We start from the raw sequence: 22,740 nt of genomic DNA, 5'->3' as shown, positions 1-22,740 counted from the left end.
GCGCACCCCGCAGCGGCCACCGCTGACCTGTGGCCTTGAGAACACAGGAAAGCCCCCTCTTAGATTCACAGAAATGCCCTTCCTAGGAATAAACGGATTCCGTGTTTTTCCCCTCGATTCTGTGTCGCTAATTGTTAATTATGACAAAGGAAAAGTGATACTAAGATTCAGGATATTTGTTTCATTGTGTAATTTTTTCCTTGGTCAAAAGGGAAGAATGGGCTGGGTGTGGTGCTTCACGCCTATAATCCCAGCACTTTGGGAGGCTGAGGCAGGTGAATTGCTTGAGCTCAGGAGTTCAAGACCAGCCTGGTCAACATGGCGAAATCCCATCTCTACTGAAAATAAAAAAATTTGCCAGGTGCAATGGCGTGCACCTGTAGTTGCAGCTACTTGGGAGGCTGAGGCTGGAGGATCGCGTGAGCCTGGGAGGTGGAGGTAGCAGTGAGCCAAGATCACACCACTGCACTGCAGCCTGGGCAACAGAGCAAGATCCTGTCTCAAAAAAAAAGAGAAAAATGATATAACCATATTAGTCCTTTACCATGTTTGCCTTAAAACTGAGTCACTGTGCGCCTGGCCGTTACTCACCACTTTCTCCCATGTCGTGACTGTTGTAATGCATCATTACTTCCTCACTATGATTCATCTAGGAACTTGAGGGGTAATTCATAGTCAGGGATATTTATGTTTAAACTGGCAGAAAGGGAGAGCCATTTGAACACAGTATTCCATGCTTTCACTGGTTTTAAATCTATTTGCTGCTGGCTGGGGAAACTGAGGAACTGTGAAGTCATCATAGGCAGCAGAGAGGTAACGGATAAAGGCCTTTCAAGCATGCAGTGAAGAGACACCAGCTGTACAGCTCCCTCCTCTATGGAAAAGGTGGAATTTAGACAGTTGAAGTATTAAAGTATACATCACTGGGTTTGAGAACAGCCACAAAAAAACCCCTGTCGGATCACGCGAAACCGCTGGCCCCGTGGCGCACCCTCCCGAGGCTGCCGACTTTACAGTCGGGCTCTTTTTCCTTCTGGAAATGCAGCAGCGTCTGGGAAGACCCTGAAAGATGGCCCACACCGAGTGAAACATCTTTCAAACGGAAATTGTTACACTGTGCTCTTCATCTTGAAATTAATGTTTGGTTGTCAATTTTTATTGCTGACCTAATGGATGAAGTCCAGCAATTGCAGCTGTCCCCTTAAAGCGGCCCCCAGCATGTGCTGTGCAGACCTTCTCGGCAGGCTACCCACCCCCCTCATCCGTAAGTGGACTTGGGTAGAGAAAGATATCTGTGCATTGAGAGCTCGTTGGAGATGACTTGAGTCATAATGTGTACTCAGTGTGCTGGGAATCACAGGAGGGTAAAGGTGGTTTTAAAAAAAGTTCTTTTCATTAATCCCTCTCACCCCCAACCCCCTCTGCTACCTGGGACAAAAAAACGGCAGGGTCCTGCTGGATGCCGCTTTCCAAGCTGGGGCCAGACCTGCCAGTGTTGAGCAAGAGGGAGGTTTCATCTGAGGCTGGCTGAGTTTTATATATCTATTTATGATATCCAATAATGTAATGACGTGCTTGTCTAATAAATGCTGCTGTACAAGCCCAAGACAGCAGACGTTTCCAGTATGACCCAGATTGTCTAAGCCGCAGCCCCTTTTGGTTGGAGCTTGGCTGTTTAATAAATGTCGGCTGTTCTTCCAACCATCATAATTATTTAAAGGGGCTTCAAAAGAGAGAGAACAAATCAAATCAAGCCATTACTATTGAAGCTCGTTCTGGAGTTAAGTGTGTTTTTAAAACTGTGGGCCTTGTGCAGAGGCTCCTCCCAGTTTTCATCTATTACCACAATAATTGAGTTTGTAGCTGGAATTAAATTTATCAAATTGCGTTATCCTCTTTAGAAATTGGATAGGCATGCTGGCAGGGCGAGGCAGAAGTTAATCCGCTTTGCTGAAGCCTCCAGTGGCCCTGCACAGCGGGGCTGAGGAGGCCCAGACAGCTTCCTGTCACCCCGGACACGATGTAATTTCTCCTCAATCCCTTGTGCAAATAATGACATTTGAATCGAGCATTAACAGGCTTAATTACTTTAAAATTGTCATTTTAATTTACACTGATATAGTATTGATCATACAAGCAGAGATTAAGCTGTTCAGTGGAGCAGATGATGGGGAATTAAACATTAAAGGGTCCTCAGGGGGCCGCGTGCGCTGCCTGGCGCGAGCCGGAAGAGGGATGATATTTCTCGGTAATGAACTGGCGGCATGCGGGGACATGAATCTTGGGCTCTTGGAAAAGGGGAAATAATGGGGTTTGGGAGGCATTTGCAGGTTATTCATTCGCCGCCATGCACCAATTCTCCAGTGATTCATCCGCCTCACCAACATTTATTTATCCAGCAAATTCCGGAGCTTTGACCTTTTTGCTAAGTACATTGAACATAAGTTGGAGTGGAGATTTTTCAAGTGTAACTTTTACAAGTATTTGTTATTTTTTCTTATTTCTAGGCAACATCTAACAAAGTTATTCAGTTTTTTGAGCGTACTCGAGTCTGCCAGCCTTGCAGGGTTGGTGTGGTGAGAGGGACTAAGGGGCTCCTGCAGCCCAGCCCCACTCTTGACTTTTGAAAATTGCAGCGGCAGATCCCAGGTTCAGGTGTCACCGATCCTTTCTTAGGTGAGATGACAGGAGAGCTTCGCGTTCCTGCCATGGGCTGATGGCCTCGGCCTCCTTTCAGTTGAGGCTTTCTGGTGATGGTCACGGGGCAAAGTGACGCCCTGTAACTTATCGATGCTGCTATGGAAAAAATACGGAAATGAAGCAGAACATGAGTTTTTCAGAAGCACATTTGACAGACTTCTTTTGGCGAAAATCAGAGCACTGCAAATCCTATAACCTCAAACTGTTTCACTTTTCAGAGGTTATGTAATAAAAAGTTAAGTGATTGATTATATAGTTCAGTAGGGAGTGATGAAATTCTTGATCACTATCCATAATGGCTTTATTTTAAACAGTGGACTAGAGATTTAATTAAAGCATGATCAGGGAAATGAAAAAATGTTGATATTTCTCCTCAAGTTAAACATGAATTTGCACAGGGAGCATTAGAAGGGCTTATCATTCCTCCTGACATTTTTATTCTCTTCCGTGGGATTCAAAAGCTTGCGGCCCACTTCACCCCTCTCTGAATAGCTCAGGGGGCTTCAGCCCCTGTTGACCGTGCTCTGGGTTTGGTCCATTTCTGTAGCTTTCTTTAAAAACTGCCGAGCTCCGTCGCACGACCACCACTGCTGGCGTTTATCGAGTGTGTACTGCTAGTGGGGCTTTGTTCCAAAACCTGAGGATCATTTCCCCACTTTATCGTTGGGGTGCCGGAGACACAGGAAGGTTAAGAAACAGCCAGTGAGGCCGGGCGCGGTAGCTCACGCCTGTAATCCCAGCACTTTGGGAGGCCGAGGCCGGTGGATCACGAGGTCAGGAGATCGAGACCATCCTGCCAACATGGTGAAACCCCGTCTCTACTAAAAATACAAAAAATTAGCCAGGCGTAGTGGCGGGTGCCTGTAGTCCCAGCTAGTCGGGAGGCTGAGGCAGGAGAATGGCGTGAACCCGGGAGGCAGAGCTTGCAGTGAGCCGAGATCGCGCCACCGCACTCCAGCCTGGGTGACAGAGCCAGACTCCATCTCAAAATAAACAAACAAACAGCCGGTGAGTAGCGCCAGCTGGCGTGAAGCTGGGAAGTAGCCCCGTGAGCACCAGGTGCTGCCTGGCCAGGCCCTCCCTGTGAGGTGGGTTCCCTGGTGCCCACTGTGGCCTGCTCTGAGGGGCACAGTGCAGGCTCCCATTCTTTTTTTTTTTTTTTTTTTTTTTTTTTTTTTTAGACAGAGTCTCGCTGTGTCGCCCGGGCTGGAGTGCAGTGGCACAATCTCGGCTCACTGCAAGCTCCGCCTCCCGGGTTCACGCCATTCTCCTGCCTCAGCCTCCGAGTAGCTGGGACTACAGGCGCCCGCCACCGCGCCTGGCTAATTTTTTGTATTTTTTTAGTAGAGACGGGGTTTCACCGTGGTCTCGATCTCCTGACCTCGTGATCCGCCCGCCTCGGCCTCCCAAAGTGCTGGGATTACAAGCGTGAGCCACCGCGCCCGGCCTGCAGGCTCCCATTCTTAACCTTGAGGCTTTCTGTGTAGCACGTCCTCACGGGACCACTGAACGAGAGGGAGCTGGGGGTGTGGTGGAGGAGTGGCAAGTGACAGGGCAGAAACAGCTGCTCGAGGAGGCCCCGTGTTCTCCTGGGGGACTGTCGGCGACATTTCAGCCTGGCTCAGCCGCGTCCTCGAAAGTGGTTCTGCTTCTCTTACGTGCTTGCAGACACCATTCATGTGTCCTTAGTCTGACAGTGACTTGGTCAAGCTTGGAGGATGTGGGGCGTGCCTGTGCGTGCCCCATGGGCAGAGAGGGCGGGCGCGGTCTGTGCTGGACTCTGGATGTGCGGCTCCGAGTGAGATGTGAGTAGATGCCATTGGGATTTCTGTGTGAGCGTGGACCTGGGTTTCTGGAAGGGCATTGTTCCCGTGTCCCTCTCCCCACTGTGGCCTTGCTGGGCCCCCAGGGAGCCAGGACCCGCTGGTGACTGCTCCCTCTCTCTCCTTAGGCTGCGGCCCTGCACGGCCCTTCTAGCCCTCTCAGGTCTTTCTTTTGTCCAAACTCTTATTTTCTCTTGGGTCCCCAGGGTCACTAATCTCTTCGCAGAAAATCCCTCTGCAGCCACTGACCCCACACCCCCAGCCCCCATGTCTTCAGCTTCCAATCCCTAAACCCCATGTCCTGAAACCCACGCCCTCAGCCTCCACCCCCAAGACCCTACACCCTCTGACTGCACACTCCCAGAACCCACACCTGACCCCACACCCCCTGACCCCACCCCCTGACCCTACTTCCTCTGCACACTCCCAGAACCCACACCTGAGCCCACAACCCAGACCCTACATCCTCTGTGCACTCCCAGAACCTGCACCTGACCCCACCCCTCCAACCCCACACCCCCTGACCCTACACCCCCTGACCCTACATCCTCTGACTGCACACTCCCAGAACCCGCACCTGACCCCACACCCCCTGACACCACCCCACAGCCCCCATCTTCAGCCTCTCCTCTTCTCTGCTGCAGTCCCCAGCCCCTGGCTGGCTTGCTTCTCAGCACAGCCCTGGCCCAGAAGCAGGAAGACACTGTCAGCCCCTCCTTGCTGGGGGGAGAGTGGTTGGGGCATGCCTATCCCCTGCCCCTCCGCTGCCCACAGCACAGCTAACTCTTCACCGTGCCTGCGCGCATCCCCATGGCCTTCTGGGAGGTCCCAAGGGGGATCCTATCTTCTCCCCAGAGCACCCAGTCTCCCTTTGTGCTGGGTCACCCCTGTGAGCAAACAGGCGGGCATTTCCCTCTTAGGGAAGAAGCCTCCCTTGACCCCATACCTCCCCAGCTCCTTGTCCTATAGAAACTGATTTCTTGGCAGTGTCTTTCTTTTTTTTTTTTTTTAAGGAAAATGATGGATACACGTGGTCAGGACAGCAGTGCCAAAGTGGAGAAAGTGCAAACGGCGGTGACGGCTTGACGGGCGTCACTTTTCCTTGGTCTTTGTCAGTCAGGTCTAATTTATAACAGGGCCATTAGTGGGAGATAGCTTTCTTTGGATGTCTTTTCCCGTAAGGGTTGCTCATGGTTTGGCCTCAGTAAAGGTTGCTTATGGTTTGGCCTCAGTAAAGAGAAGAGAAGGTCTCTCTTTCATATTGTTGGAAGCGCCAGGTGGTCCACTCCCTCCGGCGTGAGGCATGGGCACGTGGGCACGCCTCCATCTGCCAGGAGTGTCCCTGTCTCTCCCTTCTGATTGGGACAGTGGGTCACACTGGTGGCCAGTGGGCAGCTGGGGCCCCTGGAGCCGTGGCCTCCCCTGGGCCCAAGGGAGGCGCAGATGACTTAGGAGTGGAGAGTTCAAACGTGGGCTGCGGCGAGGCTTGTGCCCTCCCTGCTCTGGGCTCCGCCCTCCCTGCTCCGGACTCCGCCCTCCCTGCTCCGGACCCCGCCCTCCCTGCTCCGAACTCCGCCCTCCCTGCTCCGGACTCGGCCCTCCCTGCTCCGGACTCGGCCCTCGGCCCTCCCTGCTCCGGACTCGGCCCTCCCTGCTCCGGACTCCGCCCTCCCTGCTTCCGACTCTGCCCTCTCTGCTTCGGTGTCCACCTCCTTGCTTTGGAGGAACACAACCTTCTTGGCTGGCACAGCCCTTCCTGCCATGCCTGTTGATCCCGTCATCAGCCAAGGACGTGTTGGGGCCGTATTCTGTGGCTCCTCTGGCATAGGAAAGTGCTGACAGGAAGCAGCACCAACACCTCCTGGAATAGCCATTGGCACATGAGCTTCTTGACACTGTTTCATGTGCCTTACATGTGCCACCCATGCAGGGATCAGAACAGCCCTATGAAGTAGGTACTGTTATTTGTCTTCCCCGTGTCACGGATAGAGATGTTGAGGCACAGAGAGGTTCAGGGACTAACTAGAAGAGGCCGATGTGGAATTTGAACTTGGTTCTGGCCTCAAAGCCTGCACTCTCAACCAGCCTGCTCTGCTCTCAGAAGGGGACAGTGTAGGAAAGGCCAGCTTCAGCCAGGGTGACGGTGGGGGTGATGCTCAGGGTGGACAGCATTGATTAGAGGTGACTGTTGTCCAATATTCAGCTAAACTGTAGGTTTTAAAGCTTGAGGACAGGTTTTGTTAGAGGTCAAAATTCAGTAGTTCCTTTCCCAAGGATGTAGAGAGAGAACTACATTTTGTTAAGTGGCTCTTATTGAGCATTGTGATCTATACATGCTATTTGGTTTATTCCTTCATGTAGAAAGATTTGAATTGTAGCAGCCCCGTTTTTCCTCTTTTTTTTTTCCTTTCTCTGTCAGCATTAAGTTTTAGGTCATGCCATATCATTCAGCAGTTGAACAGGTAAAGTTGCCTCATTTTTAAAAGGTGGAGAAGAGGCTTTAGTGATATTATATATTTGCCCAAATCACACAGCTAGAAACTGCAGAGGTGCAAACCAAATTAATGAGCTACAGATAGGCTAGGAGAAAATATTAAAAGAAAACATGGAGAGACCAGACCCAGGTAGGAACGGGAGTGGGGTGGGGCATGGAAGGTGTGGGGTCCAACACACGTGTAACTGGAACCTGGAGGGAATGCAGAGGGGGAGCGGAAGTCGTTTTTGAAGAGATGAGAAATCACGTTTTTCCAAACTTAGGAAAGACCTTGTATTAGTCTGTTTTCACACTGCTGATAAAGACATACCCGAGACTGAGGAATTTACAAAAGAAAGAGGTTTAATATGGACTTACAGTTCCACTTGGCTGGTGAGGCCTCAGAATCATGGCAGAAGGCAAGGAGGAGCAAGTCACATCTTACATGGATGGCAGCAGGCAAAGAGAGAGTTTGTGCAGGGAAACTCCTCTTTGTAAAACCATCAGATCTCATGAGACCCACCCACCACCATGAGAACACCATGGGAAAGACCTGCCCCCATGATCCCATTGCCTCCGACAGGGTCCCTCCTATAACATTTGGGAATTCAAGATGAGATTTGGGTGGGGACGCAGCCAAACCATATTATTCCATCCCAGCCCCTCCCAGATCTCCTGTCCTCACATTTCAAAACCAATCACCAACCCAAATATTATTTCATAAAGTTAACAATACTTAAATGCTGATATGAAGTGAATAACTCTTATGTCACATGATAAAGGAAAAGGAAATGAAGATATTTTCTTAGTACAAGTGTATATGCACAAACATGTTTTTAGCAAAAGAAGGAGGAAATACTCATGACAATCACAGTCCTCGTTTCTGCAGCTGGTCACGTGGTCGTAGCTGGTATTGATGACTGCCTTCTTCTACTGCCCATTCTGTACTCCCTTTGCCTTTGGCATCACCTCAGTGGGTCGTGGTTTTTTTCCTGGTGGAATGTCCCAAACCTTCATTCCTGAGGGGTCTGGGTCACCTGTAGTCTTGCCTGGATTGGGCTGTTGTAGTTTCCCGTTGACCTTAATCACAGGGCATGGTAATACTATGAGACGCCCTAATGGATCTCCTGTATTTCATACATACTCTTCCTTAGCTTCGTTGTAGAGTAGTAGACTGATTTCACCTTGATAGACCAGGTCAGTCACCCCAACAGTGTAGCTCCCTTCTTAGCCTATTGACATAAAGGTAGGAGGAGCCCAGAGTATCCAGGTGACAATCTTAACTTCCAGTTCAATGGGATTGCTGTTTTGTCTCGCAGTGGCAGCCTTCCTCCCTCCGGAACTAAGACCTCTAGGCCAGCAGAACGTAATGTTGCAGGAACAGGAAGCAAAACTTTTGCTAGTGGATCATTAGGGGTGATGGTGAGTGGTGCCACTTCCACTTCCACCCCTTGATTCCTGGACCCGTGAATCCTGGCTATGGGAGAAACAGTATCATATATTGGACGCTGATTCAGAGCATCCACGGCCCTCTGGAGAACTTTGCCCCAGCCCTGCAAAGTATTGTCACCTAGTTGGTGTTGTAATTGTGACTTCAAAAGGCCATTCCACCATTCTGTCAACCCAGCTGCTTCAGGATGATGGGGAGCATGGTAAGAGCAGTGAATTCCATGAGCATGAGCCACTGCCACACTTCTTTAGCCATAAAGTGAGTGCTTTGGTCAGAGGCATTGCTGTGTGGAACACCATGATGCTGGACAAGGCGTTCTGTGAGTCCATGGATGGTAGTCTTGGCAGAAGCATTGCATGCAGGATAGGCAAACACGTATCCAAAGTAAATGTCTATTCCAGTGAGGACAAACCTCTGCCCTTTCCATGATGGAAGAGGTCCAATATAATGAACCTGCCACCAGGTAGCTGGCTGATCACCCCGAGAAAGGGTGCCATATTGAGGACTCAGTGTTGGTCTCTGCTGCTGGCAAAGTGGGCACTCAGCAGTGGCCATAGCCAGATCAGCCTTGGTGAGTGGAAGCTCATGTTGCTGAGGCCATGGGTAACCTCCATCCCTGCCACCATGGCCACTTTGTACATGGGCCCATTGGGCAATGACAGGGGTTGCTTGGTAAAGAGGCTGGGTGGTGTCCACAGAAGGGGTCATCCTATCCACTTGATTATTTAAATGCTCCTCTGCTGAGATCACCCGTTGGTGAGCACTCACATGGGATACAAGTATATTCACAGTTTTTGACCACTCAGAGAGGTCCATCCACATCTCTTCCCCAGATTTCTTTGTCACCAATTTTCTAATCATGCTTCTTCCAAGTCCCTGACCATCCAGCCAAACCACTGGCACAGCCCATGAATCAGTATAGAATCGTACATCCTGGCCATTTCTCCTTCCATGCAAAGTACACAACCAGGTGCATGGCTCAAAGTTCTGCCCACTGGGAAGATTTCCCTTCACCGCTGTCCTTCAGGAATGTCCTAGAAAGGGGCTGTAGTGCTACAGCTGTCCACTTTCAGGTGGTGCCTGCATATTGTGCAGAACCATCTGTGAACCAGGCCCCAGTCTTCTCTTCCTCTGTCAGCTGATCATAGGGAACTTCCCATGAGGCCATCACTGCAGGCTGGGGGAGAGAAGGGAGGGTGGTGGGAGTGGAGACCATGGGCATTTGAGCCACGTCGTCATGTGACTTACTTGTGCCTTCAGGACTTACTCAAGCCCAATCATGTATATGCCACTTACATTTGATGATGGAGTGCTGCTGTGCGTGACCCACTTTATGGCTAGATGGGTCAGAAAGTACCCAGTTCATGACACGCAGTTCAGGTCACATGGTGACTTGATGACCCATAGACAAATGTTCAGTTTCCACCAAAGCCCAATAACAGGCCAAGAGCTGTCTCTCAAAAGGAGAGTAGTTACCTGCAGAAGATGGCAGGGCCTTGTTCCAAAATCCTAGAGGCCTCTGCTGTGATTCACCTATGGGGGCCTGCCAAAGGCTCCCAAACAGCATCACTATCCGCCACTGACACCTCAAGCACCATTGGATCTGCTGGGTCATATGGCCCAAGTGTCAGAGCAGCTGGCACAGCAGCCTGGACCTGTTGCAGAGCTTACTCCTCTTCTGGTCCCCCTCAGTCCTCCATACCCAAAGTCCAGAAAGCTGGGAATCCCAGTGAATCCCTAGCAGCATCAAAAAAATAAAAACTCACACCCAGTCAGATTATAACAAATCAAGAAAACCATAGAGAGCATAGGGGTGTGCCACAGTCACACTGACAGGCCACCTTCCCATTCCTGCAGAAACGGTAACCGCAGGGGATGGTGCGGCCACGTCTTCTATCAGCATAGGGTCTTACCCGGCAAAACATCTCCTAAGATTGAAGGTGAAATAGGCATTTTAACTCAAATAAAAAACAGTAAGTACTAACGGATGTTCTTCAAGTGGAGAGAAAATGATCTCAGATGAAGTCAGAGATGAGAAAAGAATGAGACACAAGGCAGTGGGGGGAAGTGGGCAAATGGCCGTGAGTGTCGGATGTGTAAACCGAGGCACCTCCTGCAGTGTCAAATGCAGAGAGAAGTGCAGTTCAGCCTGGGGGTGGTGCATGTGGAGTGAGCGTTCCAGGGGCCTTGCCGTGCCCGGGACAGTGAGGGACACAGGGATATTCCCACGCAGAGAACTGGGACCCTGGTCAGGGTCTGGAGGGAGCGCGTGCCCTTGGAATACCGCTGTTTTAGCATTTCTGGGGGACCAGGAACTAAGTTAAATTATTCGAAACAGAAGTAGATGGCAATTTCCCAATATAATGGACATTTAAAACTCAATTAAGGCTTTTGAGTAGCGTTTTATATGCCCTGAGCTTTTGTACTGGCAGAAGGTATTTTGTAAACAGCTTGTGTTCAGTGTTGGCCATCTCTTAAAGTGCATTTTACTTTAATTATTCTATATCCGTAATGCACATAACCAGTTTCTCCAGAACATGTACACATGAAATGTAATTGAAAAGCTAATGATTTTTAGAAGACAAAAGATAAGAGTCAGAGCCATTTTAATTAGGATACAAACTCCTTACATAATTTAATTGGCATAAAAGTTTATTGATTTACTTTTACAATCATTTATACATAGAAAAATATAACAATGAATTTCATAATTAAAGCTAGTTATTTTAAGACTGATATTTTTCTTTGTTCATTATTGAAATTTTCAATTTGTGAAATATTTATTATTCAAAAAATAGCATCTGTGTTGCAAATGAATCTCATTTTGAGAGGAAAAGCTCTAGGTGATACAGGTTTAAAATGACTCGTAGGCGCCCACAGGAAAACTCGGTTCTTCACACAGCCTCGTTTTTCATGAGACCTGAGGAAAGGCTCTGGGGCGTCACGTCTCCCTTTGGCCGAGGCTGCTGTCCGGCACACCGTGAGTTCTGGGCCAGGACCTTTCCATCTGTCTCCCCCCACTCCCAGTGAAAGAGGCACGAGGAGTTTACTTGCTTTTCCCTTTTGTCTGGCATCAGCTCGTGAAATACATTACATCAGACAAAAGTCAATAGAGATTTCCCTTTTGAAAAGCAAGCTCCAGGATAATGGGCTGAACACAAGCAGGTAACCGTGTGGGACAGGGCTGCCCAAACCACCGCTGGCCTACAGACTGCTCTCCTGGCCAGTGCTTCGCTCCCTGCGCCCCTGATGAGATGGCAGCTCTGGGCACCTGTGGCTGCTCCCTCCTCCTGACTCCGCTCCAAGGTGCCACCTGCCCAAGGTCCCGTCCTAGCCCCTGACTGGCCCCTCCTGTTTCCTCTGTGGCCCCTTGCCCCACTGACTGCTGGCTCTCACTTGCTCCTGGCTCTCCCCAGTAGTGGCCTCAGTCCAGTGCTTGCCCTGCCCTTTTCTCTGGCTCCAGCTCCTCCTTGGCAAGCTGAGTCTTCCCCAGCTTTGAGGCCCGGCCACATGGTGACCCCCAGTGTCACCCAGGCACCTGTCCTCAACTGCAGACCCACAGGTTTCCACATGGTGACCCCCAGCGTCACCCAGGCACCTGTCCTGAACTGCAGACCCACAGGTTTCCACATGGTGACCCCCAGCGTCACCCAGGCACCTGTCCTGAACTGCAGACCCACAGGTTTCCACATGGTGACCCCCAGCGTCACCCAGGCATCTGTCCTGAACTGCAGACCCACAGGTTTCCACATGGTGACCCCCAGCGTCACCCAGGTATCTGTCCTGAACTGCAGACCCACAGGTTTCCACATGGTGACCCCCAGCGTCACCCAGGCACCTGTCCTGAACTGCAGACCCACAGGTTTCCACATGGTGACCCCCAGCGTCACCCAGGCACCTGTCCTGAACTGCAGACCCACAGGTTTCCACATGGTGACCCCCAGCGTCACCCAGGCACCTGTCCTGAACTGCAGACCCACAGGTTTCCACATGGTGACCCCCAGCGTCACCCAGGCACCTGTCCTGAACTGTAGACCTAGGTTCAGTCACCTTTGATGCCTCCCTGAGGTGTCTGAAGCTGTTTCAGCCTCCGCAAGTCCATGGCTGGACGCTGTCTCTCCAGAGCCCGTCCCAGGTCACATCCGTCTTGGAGGTCCTATGGATGCTGCCTGGATGCAGAGCTGAGCCTGCCCACTGGGCTCCTCTGTCATGGCCCCCTTCACCACGCCGCCGTCTTGGGCTCTGGCCGTCTGGTCACTCATGCATCTCACGTGTCTGAGAACATACGTGGCACAGAGGAAGGAGAAAGTCCCGGGCGCGTATTTGTGGAATATGAGTGGTGACTGAATTCTCTCAGAAAGGGTAGTGTCCTTAGACCGGCCGATGACTTTGCCCCCCAGTGTGACAGAGAGCCCAGTGCCAGTAGCAGGCAAGAAACCAGGACTGCTGGTCACCTCACCGCCCTCAGATGTACCCCCTTTGGAGAAGCCCGCCGCAGGCTGTTTTACGGGCTGTCTCGTTCCATTTCAGTTGCTCCTCACCGTGGTAATCGGAAATGTTAACGGGCATACTCGTCTGGTGGAATTTATCGTGGCCGGCGAGGGCGATTAAGTGGCTGGTATGTGGCGTGTTTACCCTCGTGTCAGCATGACTGGTGTTCCACCCTGGCAGACGAAGGCCCGGTCCTTCCTGGGCTTCTAATTGGGGACACTACATCCAGGAGCCGTGACAGGGTTCAGCACCCCCCGTGCAGAATGCTGGCTTCCACGGGGCACGCTTTATAAAATGCTCTTTAATTCAGGAACAGAATATCATTAGCTTTGTAAAGTGGATGAATACAATGGACAACCAATTTAATTAACCTCTAGCGTCAGCTGTCGAACAGGAGGCAGAATGAGATTACGTGTGCATCTCTCCTGCCAGCAGCCAGCCGGGAGAGGGGCTTGGCAGGAGGTCAGACAGGGGGACACCTTGGTGCCGTCATCCCGTGTTTGGCCCCAGGAGCTGAAATTGGAAAGTCAGTGCTTTGTAAATAAGTCGGCTGTCATTTTGAGGTGGTCACGGAGCTCCTCTGAGAGCGGACGGTCACAGCCCCCGTATGCTGCCTGGGGGTGGCACTGGGGGAAGTGGGCAATAGTGAGGATGCCGCCTTGTCCAGTTGGGTCGGCCGCCCATGAGTTCATTATACAGGAAAAGATCAATGAAGCTCTATGTTGATTTAAACAAAAGCTTTGTTTCATTTATTATTGTTTATAATCTAATGACTGTTATTGTAACTTTGATTTATTACTCAATCTGTTAAATTGTTTTAAAACCAGGTGTCTTGGGACTTGCCTTTGTGATAGGGTTAAATGTGTGACTTTTGCAAGTGTGTTCAGCTTCTCGGGAGTACCGTGAGCCTGTGCCTTGGGTTGTGCTTTGAGACCTGAGCCGAGGGTTCTGTCCAGCGGTCCTGAGCTGCTGCTGCTCAGCCGGGCTCCCAGAGGGTGTGGTGCCGCTTTCATTGCCCAGGAGCCGTGGAATTCCTGCCTGCTGTGACCTGGGCATTGTGGTGGAGGACTCAGAGGTGCCCAGGCCACATGCCTGCCCTCGGGGGTATTCCGTTCCCTGAAGGAATTTAGATGAGGAAACCAGTAAGTGATGGAATATGCAGCGCCTTGAAGGAAAGGCTGGGGACTGGGGCTGCCAAGCCTCTGCCCAGGGCAGGCAATCAAGAGGGCTGCTTGGAGGAGGCTGCATTTCCACAGAGACCTGAAGCAGCAGGGAGTCCATGTGAGAAGCTGGAAAAGGGGATGCAGCAGAGGTACCCTCCTGACAGAAGGGCACAGCCTCCTCAGGCCCAGATGGCCAGTGGGGCTGGAGCTCTGTCAGCCGGGCGTGTGAGGGCCAGAGGACAGACAGGGTTCTGTAATCTGTGGAACCTGTGGAAGGAAGGGATGTTTGGGCGAGGCACGTGGACAAGATGCTAGAGGAATCTAGAGAGATCCGTGGTTTCCAGTGGGAGCTGGAGGAGGGCGAGGGTGGAGTAGGTCCCGAGTCCTGAAACGTCAGACTTATCACAAGAGACCCAAGTGGGGACTGTGCAGCCGCCGGGCCGGGAGGCTGGCCTTTAGGAGGCTCCATGCTGTGCACACAAGAGCTGCCTGCTGGAAGATGGGACAGACAGGCCACCCCAGAGGGAGGAGGAGGTGGAGGGGAAGGGCTCGTAGGGTACCCTGAGCAGATCCAGAGTGCTGTTATTCCCAAGTAGGAGGAGGAAATCCAGGGAAGGAGAATGTGGAGTCTCGTAGCCTAGAAGTAACAGAGTTTGGAGGAGGGCGGAGGGCGTGAGAAGGTGATGAGACAAATAAATAATTCTGGATTATATTTAAAAATTAAAAATCTACAAAATGAGACCGGAAAATGGGCAAAGGATACAAAGAGTTCACAGAAGAAACTTAAATTGCCAATAATCTTAAAAAAAGATGCAGCAGACACACAGACAGTGGAGCAGAGGAGACAGCCAGGACGCACCCTGCCTGGGCAGCCAGGTGGCCTCTGATAAGGGTGCAAGAGCATTCCATGGGAAAGGACAGCCTCCAGCCAGTGGTGCTGGGATGCTGATACCCACACGCAGAAGAATGAAGTTGGCCCCTCACATTACATCGTGTACAAAGTTAACTCAAAATGAGTCAAAGACCTAAAACCGTAAAACTTTTAGAAGAAAACATGGGCCAGAACCTTCACGACACTGGATTTGGCAATGATTTCTCAGATGCAGCACCAAAGGCACAGGCAGCAAAAGAAAAAAGAGACAAATTGGACTGCATTAAAACACAACCACTTTGTACAGCCAAAGACAACATCAACAGAGTGAAAAGGCAACCATGGAATGAGAGAAAATATTTGCAAATCATAAATCTGATAAGGAATTACTATCCAGAATATAGAGAGAACTCCTAAAACTCAACAACAGCAACAACAAAAACCAACCTGAGTCAGAAAGGGGTTTGAACAGGCATCTTCCCTCCAAGGACGGCGTGGAGACAGCCGACAAGCACACGAAAAAGCACCCAACTCCACGAACCTTTAGGGAGATGCAGATCCAAACTGCCATTTTCATTTGTCAGTTTAAAAGGACTTGCAATGAACTAATACCTTATACCCATTAGGATGGCTGTTGTCAAAAAGCGCAGAAAATAGCAGATGCTGATAAGGATGGGAGGGAGTTGGAACCTTTGTGCACATGGGTAGAAGTATGCCGGGGGCAGCTTCTGTGAACATTGAGGTGATTATTCAAAAAGTTAAAAATAGAATTCCCATCTGATTCAGCAGTCCCACTTCTGGGTACAGACCCCAAAGAATTGAGAGCAGTCTCCAGCAGATATTTGCACACCCATATTCAAAGCGGTATTATTCACAACAGCAAAATGCAGAAGCAGTACCATGGAATATGACCCAACCATAAAAAGGAAGGAAATCCTGGCAACTGCTACAACATGGTGGAGGAGCTTGGAGGACATTATGCCAAATCAAGTAAGCCTGTCACAAAAAGATGAATACGGTATGATTCCACTTACACGAGAGGTACTCAGATTAGCCAAAGTCACGGAAACAAAGTACAATGCCTGGTTGCCAGGGGCTGGGGAGAGCAGGAAGGGAAGAAGGGGAAGGTAGCTGCTGCTGGATGGGAACAGTTTCAGTTGGATGGGAACAGTTTCAGTTGGGAAGGTGGACAGTGTCCTGGAGATGGGAAGGTGGACAGCGTCCTGGAGATGGATGGTGTGACGGGAGCTGCTGCTGGACGGGAACAGTCTCAGTTGGGAAGGTGGACAGTGTCCTGGAGATGGGAAGGTGGACAGTGTCCTGGAGATGGGAAGGTGGACAGTGTCCTGGAGATGGGAAGGTGGACAGCGTCCTGGAGATGGGAAGGTGGACAGCGTCCTGGAGATGGATGATGTGACGGGAGCTGCTGCTGGACGGGAACAGTCTCAGTTGGGAAGGTGGACAGCGTCCTGGAGATGGGAAGGTGGACAGTGTCCTGGAGATGGGAAGGTGGACAGCGTCCTGGAGATGGGAAGGTGGACAGCGTCCTGGAGATGGATGGTGTGACGGGAGCTGTTGCTGGACGGGAACAGTCTCAGTTGGGAAGGTGGACAGCATCCTGGAGATGGATGGTGTGACGGGAGCTGCTGCTGGACGGGAACAGTTTCAGTTGGGAAGGTGGACAGCGTCCTAGAGATGGGAAGGTGGACAGCGTCCTGGAGATGGATGGTGTGACGGGAGCTGCTGCTGGACGAGAACAGTTTCAGTTGGGAAGGTGGACAGCGTCCTAGAGATGGGAAGGTGGACAGCGTCCTGGAGATGGATGGTGTGACAGGAGCTGTTGCTGGTTGGGAGCAGTCTCAGTTGGGAAGGTGGACAGTGTCCTGGAGATGGATGGTGTGACGGGTGCAGGCGTTCGTTAGGCGTGGACTGCGTGCCACTGACCTGTGCACCTGAAGGTGGGTACGCTGGTCAAGTTTACGCTGTGTGCATTTTACCACAGCCACACAGTTCGATGAAGAGGTGCCCAACTATGCTAGTATAATGAAGATGCAAATTAATAAGGTCTAATTTCACACCTATCCAGTTGGCAAAAACTAGAGGCTGGCACTGGGCCATGGCAAGGATGCGGAACGTGGGCACTGCCCTGATGAGACCACTGGGGGGTCATCATGGCAACAGGAGGGGCAACGTGGTGGTGCCTGGGAGGGCGTGTGTCTGCGGTGGCCCAGCAAAGCCATCTGTGTATTATATACATATGCACACATGTTTAATCCACATGTACACATGTGTGTTATCCTATGTGGAGGGCACGTGTCTGCGGTGGCCCAGCAAAGCCATCTGTGTATTATATACATATGCACGCACGTTTAATCCACATGTACACATGTGTGTTATCCTATGTGGAGGGCACGTGTCTGCGGTGGCCCAGCAAAGCCATCTGTGTATTATATACATATGCACGCACGTTTAATCCACATGTACACATGTGTGTTATCCTATGTGGAGGGCACGTGTCTGCGGTGGCCCAGCAAAGCCATCTGTGTATTATATACATATGCATGCACGTTTAATCCACATGTACACATGTGTGTTATCCTATGTGGAGGGCACGTGTCTGCGGTGGCCCAGCAAAGCCATCTGTGTATTATATACATATGCACGCACGTTTAATCCACATGTACACGTGTGTGTTATCCTATGTGGAGGGCATGTGTCTGCTGTGACCCAGCAAGGCCATCTGTGTATTATATACATATGCAGGCACGTTTAATCCACGTGTACACGTGTGTATTATCCTATGTGGAGGGCATGTGTGTGTGGTGACCCAGCAAGGCCATCTATGTATTATATACATATGCACGCACGTTTTATCTGCATGTACATGTGTGTATTATCCTATGTGGAGGGCGTGTGTGTGGTGACCCAGCAAGGCCATCTGTGTATTATATACATATGCACACATGTTTAATCTGCGTGTACATGTGTGTGTTCTCTGTGGAGGGCATGTGTCTGCGGTGACCCAGCAAGGCTGTGTATTTGTATGCACGTTTAATCTGCGTGTACATGTATGTATTATCCTAGGTGGAGGGCACGTGTCTACGGTGACACAGCAAGGCTATCTGTTATATACATGCGCACGCATGTTTAATTCACGTGTACTCGTGTGTATTACCCTATGTGGAGGGTGCATGTCTGCAGTGACCCAGCAAATCCTCCTGCGTAGTATGTCTGTGTGAACACTTAGTACCCGTGTACCCAGATGCTTGTTATCTCTGGCACACTTGCTCAGTAACACCATGCAGGGAAGATTATTGTAGCATCAATTATAATACTCAAATAATTGGAATTAGTCTTTATGTGCAACAGAGAAATGGATAAATTACAGGGGTTTTTTTTGTTTGTTTGAGACAAAGTCTCACTCGCTCTGTTGCCCAGGCTGGAGTGCAATGGCATGATCTTGGCTCACTGCAGTCTCTGCCTCCCAGGTTCAAATGATTCTCCTGCCTCAGCCTCCCAAGTAGCTGGAATTACAAGCATGGGCCACCACACCTGGCTAATTGTATTTTTAGTAGAGATGGGGTTTTGCCATGTTGGCCAGGCTGGTCTCGAACTTGTGACCTCAAGTGATCGACCTGCTTGGCCTCCCAAAGTGTTAAGATTACAGGTGTGAGCCACTGTGCCTGGCCAAATTACAGTACTTTTATATGGTGAATTATTATGTAGCATTCAAAATAAGCTAAAGTATGTCTGTATCTTGGTATCACGCCATAGGACATTTGAGGAACTGTCCTCTTTCTCAGTGTCCTTTATGAAACCCACCTGTGTTTCTAGATGTGACTCTGATCTGTGTATTTTCCTTGCTGCATCCGGCTCTATCATAGGAATATTTCGAATTCGATTTACCCTTTTGCACGTTAAGCATTTGGGTCATTTTCAGTTGGTGTTTTCAGATGTCATATGCCATTGTATTCTTATGCCCGTCTCCTGAGAGCTCCAGCGTCTCTGAGAGAGGTCTGTGTGTGCATTCCACGTGTGTATATGGACATATGTATGTCTGCAGGTATATGCATGTATGTGTATGTGTGTATTACATATGTATGTCTATAGTGTATATGGATGTGGGTTATGTACGTGTGTGCATGGATGTGTACATATGTGGGTGTGTGCAGGAGTTTCTCTTGGGTGCGAGGCAGCCGTGAGGATGTGCGGTTATAAGTTCACAGGACGTGGCGTGTCCCTATGGCTCATTTATGGATGCGGGTTATGTACGTCTGTGTGCATGGGTATGTGGACGTGTGTGTGTGTGTGTGCAGGAGTTTCTCCTGGGTGCGAAGCAGCCGTGAGGCTGTGGAGTTGTAAGTTCACAGAATGTGGTGTGTCCCTGTGGCTCATGTCCTCAGTCACTCATTAGTCACTGTGAGCCTGAGTGTCTTCTCATTTCTCCTGTATTACAAGGGCAGAGGAACTGTCTGAACGATCAGGCTCAGAACCACAAGGCTGTCTCAGCTCAGGCAGGTGCTTTCACCCTAATGAGACGGAGCGTCAGGCTTGGCCTCTCCGGGATGTCCTCAGCTTGGTTCTCAGAGAGCACAGACGTTTGCCGCTGGTCCTCACAGGGTGTCAGAGCCCGGGTGAGCATGGTTGCGTGCCCCTGGGCTCCTGCGCAAGGCTGCGTCCTTCATTTGGGGGTCCTGTGTCCTCACAGCGTGCAGCTGGGGAAGGAGTGGGCTGCGCATGAGGGGACTCGTGTTTAGTAATCGCTCGACTCTCGTTTAAAACAAATGAAGTTCTCTATTTTGTTGCAGACTTGAAGATTAGTTACCAACAATATCTTATGAAGTTTTTCTTTCTGCTCCTAGATTTATTTTATTAAAAAAAAAAACTGGAGGTGAAAACACTTTATCTGTAGGAATAACAAAATGTTGTGCTATCTCAGAGTGAGATGGGAGTCACCAAATGCTGCCACTCTTTTTTCTGAGTCACTGTTGATAAGCACAGTCAGCCTTAGTCAGGGCTCCCCTGGGCCGCGGGCTGTGGCCTCCTCCCTCAACGCTTTTTGCCTTCCCAGTGGCAGAATGCGGCGGCAGGCTCCACGGAGACCCCCCTGGGGCGCAGTGGGAGCTGGCACCTGTGGTCACGCCCCCAATGCGGTTGGAACAAGCACAGGGGAAGGGCCCTGTTGCCACCTGGGGCCTCACATAGGCACTGCTTGTGCGTTTCCTCTTTCTGTCTCGAGCAGAGCGTGTGCTCATGTGCGTCCCTTACTGCGGGTCTGTGTGACTGAAGTTTTAGGAATGTGTTCTGTTTCGTGCACGAGGGAGCTGTGTGCAGAAGACCGGGTTAATGATGTGTGCTTTGGTCGTTCACCTGATTGAGGAAATGATAAATTACCGGCCATCTGACTTGTTTGCAAATAAAAAGTGATGGAGGCATTTCCAATGGCAGCTTTGTGTTTCTGCCTTGTCAGCCTCTGCCCCGGCCTGAGTCATCCCGAGCCTTCCAGCCGGTGGCTCCGTCCAGGAGGTGGGACCCCACTCAACAAACACGGGCTTTGTGATTGCACAGTGCCTGCCGGGACACGTTGTTCTTTCTGAATGTGTGAGAAGTGGTCTGCTCCCGCCCTGAGTTGGCTGTGTTTGCAAACTGGGCCTGCTATCAGAATTCAGCTCCTGAAATCAAGCTAAGTGACATGGTGTGGCCATTGATCACATTACCGGACTCCAATTGAAGTTGAGAGGTTGTTTTAATAGCATTTGCAAATATTCCATCTTCACTAGCCGCCCCTGTGAGAGGCACCGAGCAACCATGGTACACAGGGTTCATTGCGCCCTGGTCGCCAGTTGGTGTGGAAGCCTGATGGGTGGTGACCGGGAGTTTCAGTTGCCCATTAGCTCCCAGGCTGCCTTCAGAGACTTGGGTCCCACCAGTGCAGCCCTGTATCACAAGGGCAGGGGAAATGTCTGAAAGATCAGGCCCAGGACCACATGGTTAGATGGGGTCTGGATCTCCTGTGTGGCCTGCACCAGATCCACTTCTCCGTGCCCCAGGGGCTTGGCTTTGTCCAGTGGAGGCCGCTTCCTGGCTATGCCGTGGCCTCTGGGGGCTGGAGGGCTCCCGCCCATGTCTGCAGTCCTAGCAGAAGCATCACAGCCAACGGCTGCATTTCACTAATGCAGAATTAATGAGCACTCTTGACAGTCTTGTTTATAAATATGTAAGAAGTATTTTGTTTTTAGCAAGAGGTGAGGAGTCATTATTCTCAGATGTGACAGACATACTCTTGACAAGCACTGTGGTCAGAGGCCTGGGCGAGCTGGGGACTTGCTGTCGGCAGGCCCCAGACGTGCTCCTGGCCCGATGCCCTGGTGTCTGTGATAAATGGGTGCCCCGAACCGTATTGATGGGACAGGGTAAACACTGAAAAAGTTGGGTTGAACTTTGACTTTAAATGTTCATTAGAGCTAATTATGGATTTTCTGACTATGAATTGCAGTTTCTGTCCCTGCATTGGCAATTTATTTTTCGCTTATTTATTACAAACTTTACAATATTCTGTTAGCTTTATCACATTCAGTGAGGTAATGATTTAAATGTTTGCAGCAACATTTATTTACTTATGTTTTTTCAGAGTGCCTTCTTTATCTGAAACAAATGAAGGGATATCCTCTATAAAGAAGGCCTGATGTCGGTGGAGGAGACGTTAAGTTTCATCCATGGGGCACAGGCCTGCAGTTTTCTCTCTTAACTCTGTGCTGAAACTCGATTTTGCCAAAGAAAAGGATGAACACTGGCTTTTTAATTTTAATTTTCTATGTTTTTGAGACGGAGTCTTGCCCTGTCACCTAGGCTGGAGTGCAGCGGCGTGATCTCGGCTCACTGCAACCTCTGCCTCCCAGGTTCAAGCGATTCTCCTGCCTCAGCCTCCCAAGTAGCTGGGATTACAGGCACGCGCCACCACGCCTGTCTGATTTTTGTACTTTTAGTAAAGACGGGGTTTCACCATGTTGGCCAGGCTGGTCTTGAACTCCTGACCTCAAGTGATCCACTGCCTCGCCCCCACAAAGTGCTGGTATTACAGGCGTGAGCCACCAAGCCCGGCCAACACTGGGTGTTTTTAAGACCTGCTGTAAAGGTGGCTCATTTCCCCGGGTTCTGAACAGGTTCCCAGCAGATGCCTAGTGAGATAGCGGGTCAGTCGAGCAGTGTCCATGTCACATCCAAGTGCATCATCGCCACGTGCAGCCTTCTGGACCCAGCGGCAGCTCACCAGGGCATGTGGCCTGGGGCCAGGGACCACAGAGGGCCCGAGGACAGAGCCCCATGTCAGGCACACAGGTTCTCCCACCTTCTGGCTTTCCCGTGGAGACAGAGACGCTGCCTGCTGCACCCTAGACCCACCTGCGAGAAAAGAGGAAGTGCACTGCGTCCCCCTCGGGTGTCCTTCATCCCCGTCCCCCAGACAGAAGGTCCCTGTCATCTGTCGGCTAGCCTGGGGGCTCCCATCTGGGTGGTGGCCAGGATGCAGGGCTGGGAGGCCCATGGCTACCCCTCAGCTTTGGGTTCTCCTGCCGCGGTCTGGCACTCATGAGTGTGCACATGTGTGTGTGCACATGCAAGCGAGCGCTCGCACCTGCCACCTGTGCTGGGTGGAGGCGGCACGTGTCCCTGCTCCTGCCTGTGTGTCCCCTTCCCCACCAGACACAGCAGAGACAGGAGGCAGAGGCCACCATGGCGTCAGTGCACAGGGCTCAGGCTTGCCAGCCAGC

General features: G+C 50.8%; 1 protein-coding gene across 3 annotated transcripts in view; it reads left to right on the top strand.

Moving 5' to 3' along the window:
* Window positions 1-22,740, top strand: part of INPP5A (inositol polyphosphate-5-phosphatase A) — a 235,756-nt gene that overhangs the window by 125,573 nt on the left and 87,443 nt on the right. The gene's annotated exons all lie outside the window — the stretch shown is intronic.

This window comes from Symphalangus syndactylus, chromosome 2, assembly GCF_028878055.3.
Source record: "Symphalangus syndactylus isolate Jambi chromosome 2, NHGRI_mSymSyn1-v2.1_pri, whole genome shotgun sequence".
Lineage (NCBI taxonomy): Eukaryota > Metazoa > Chordata > Mammalia > Primates > Hylobatidae > Symphalangus > Symphalangus syndactylus.
This window is presented reverse-complemented; position numbering and strand designations above follow the sequence as displayed.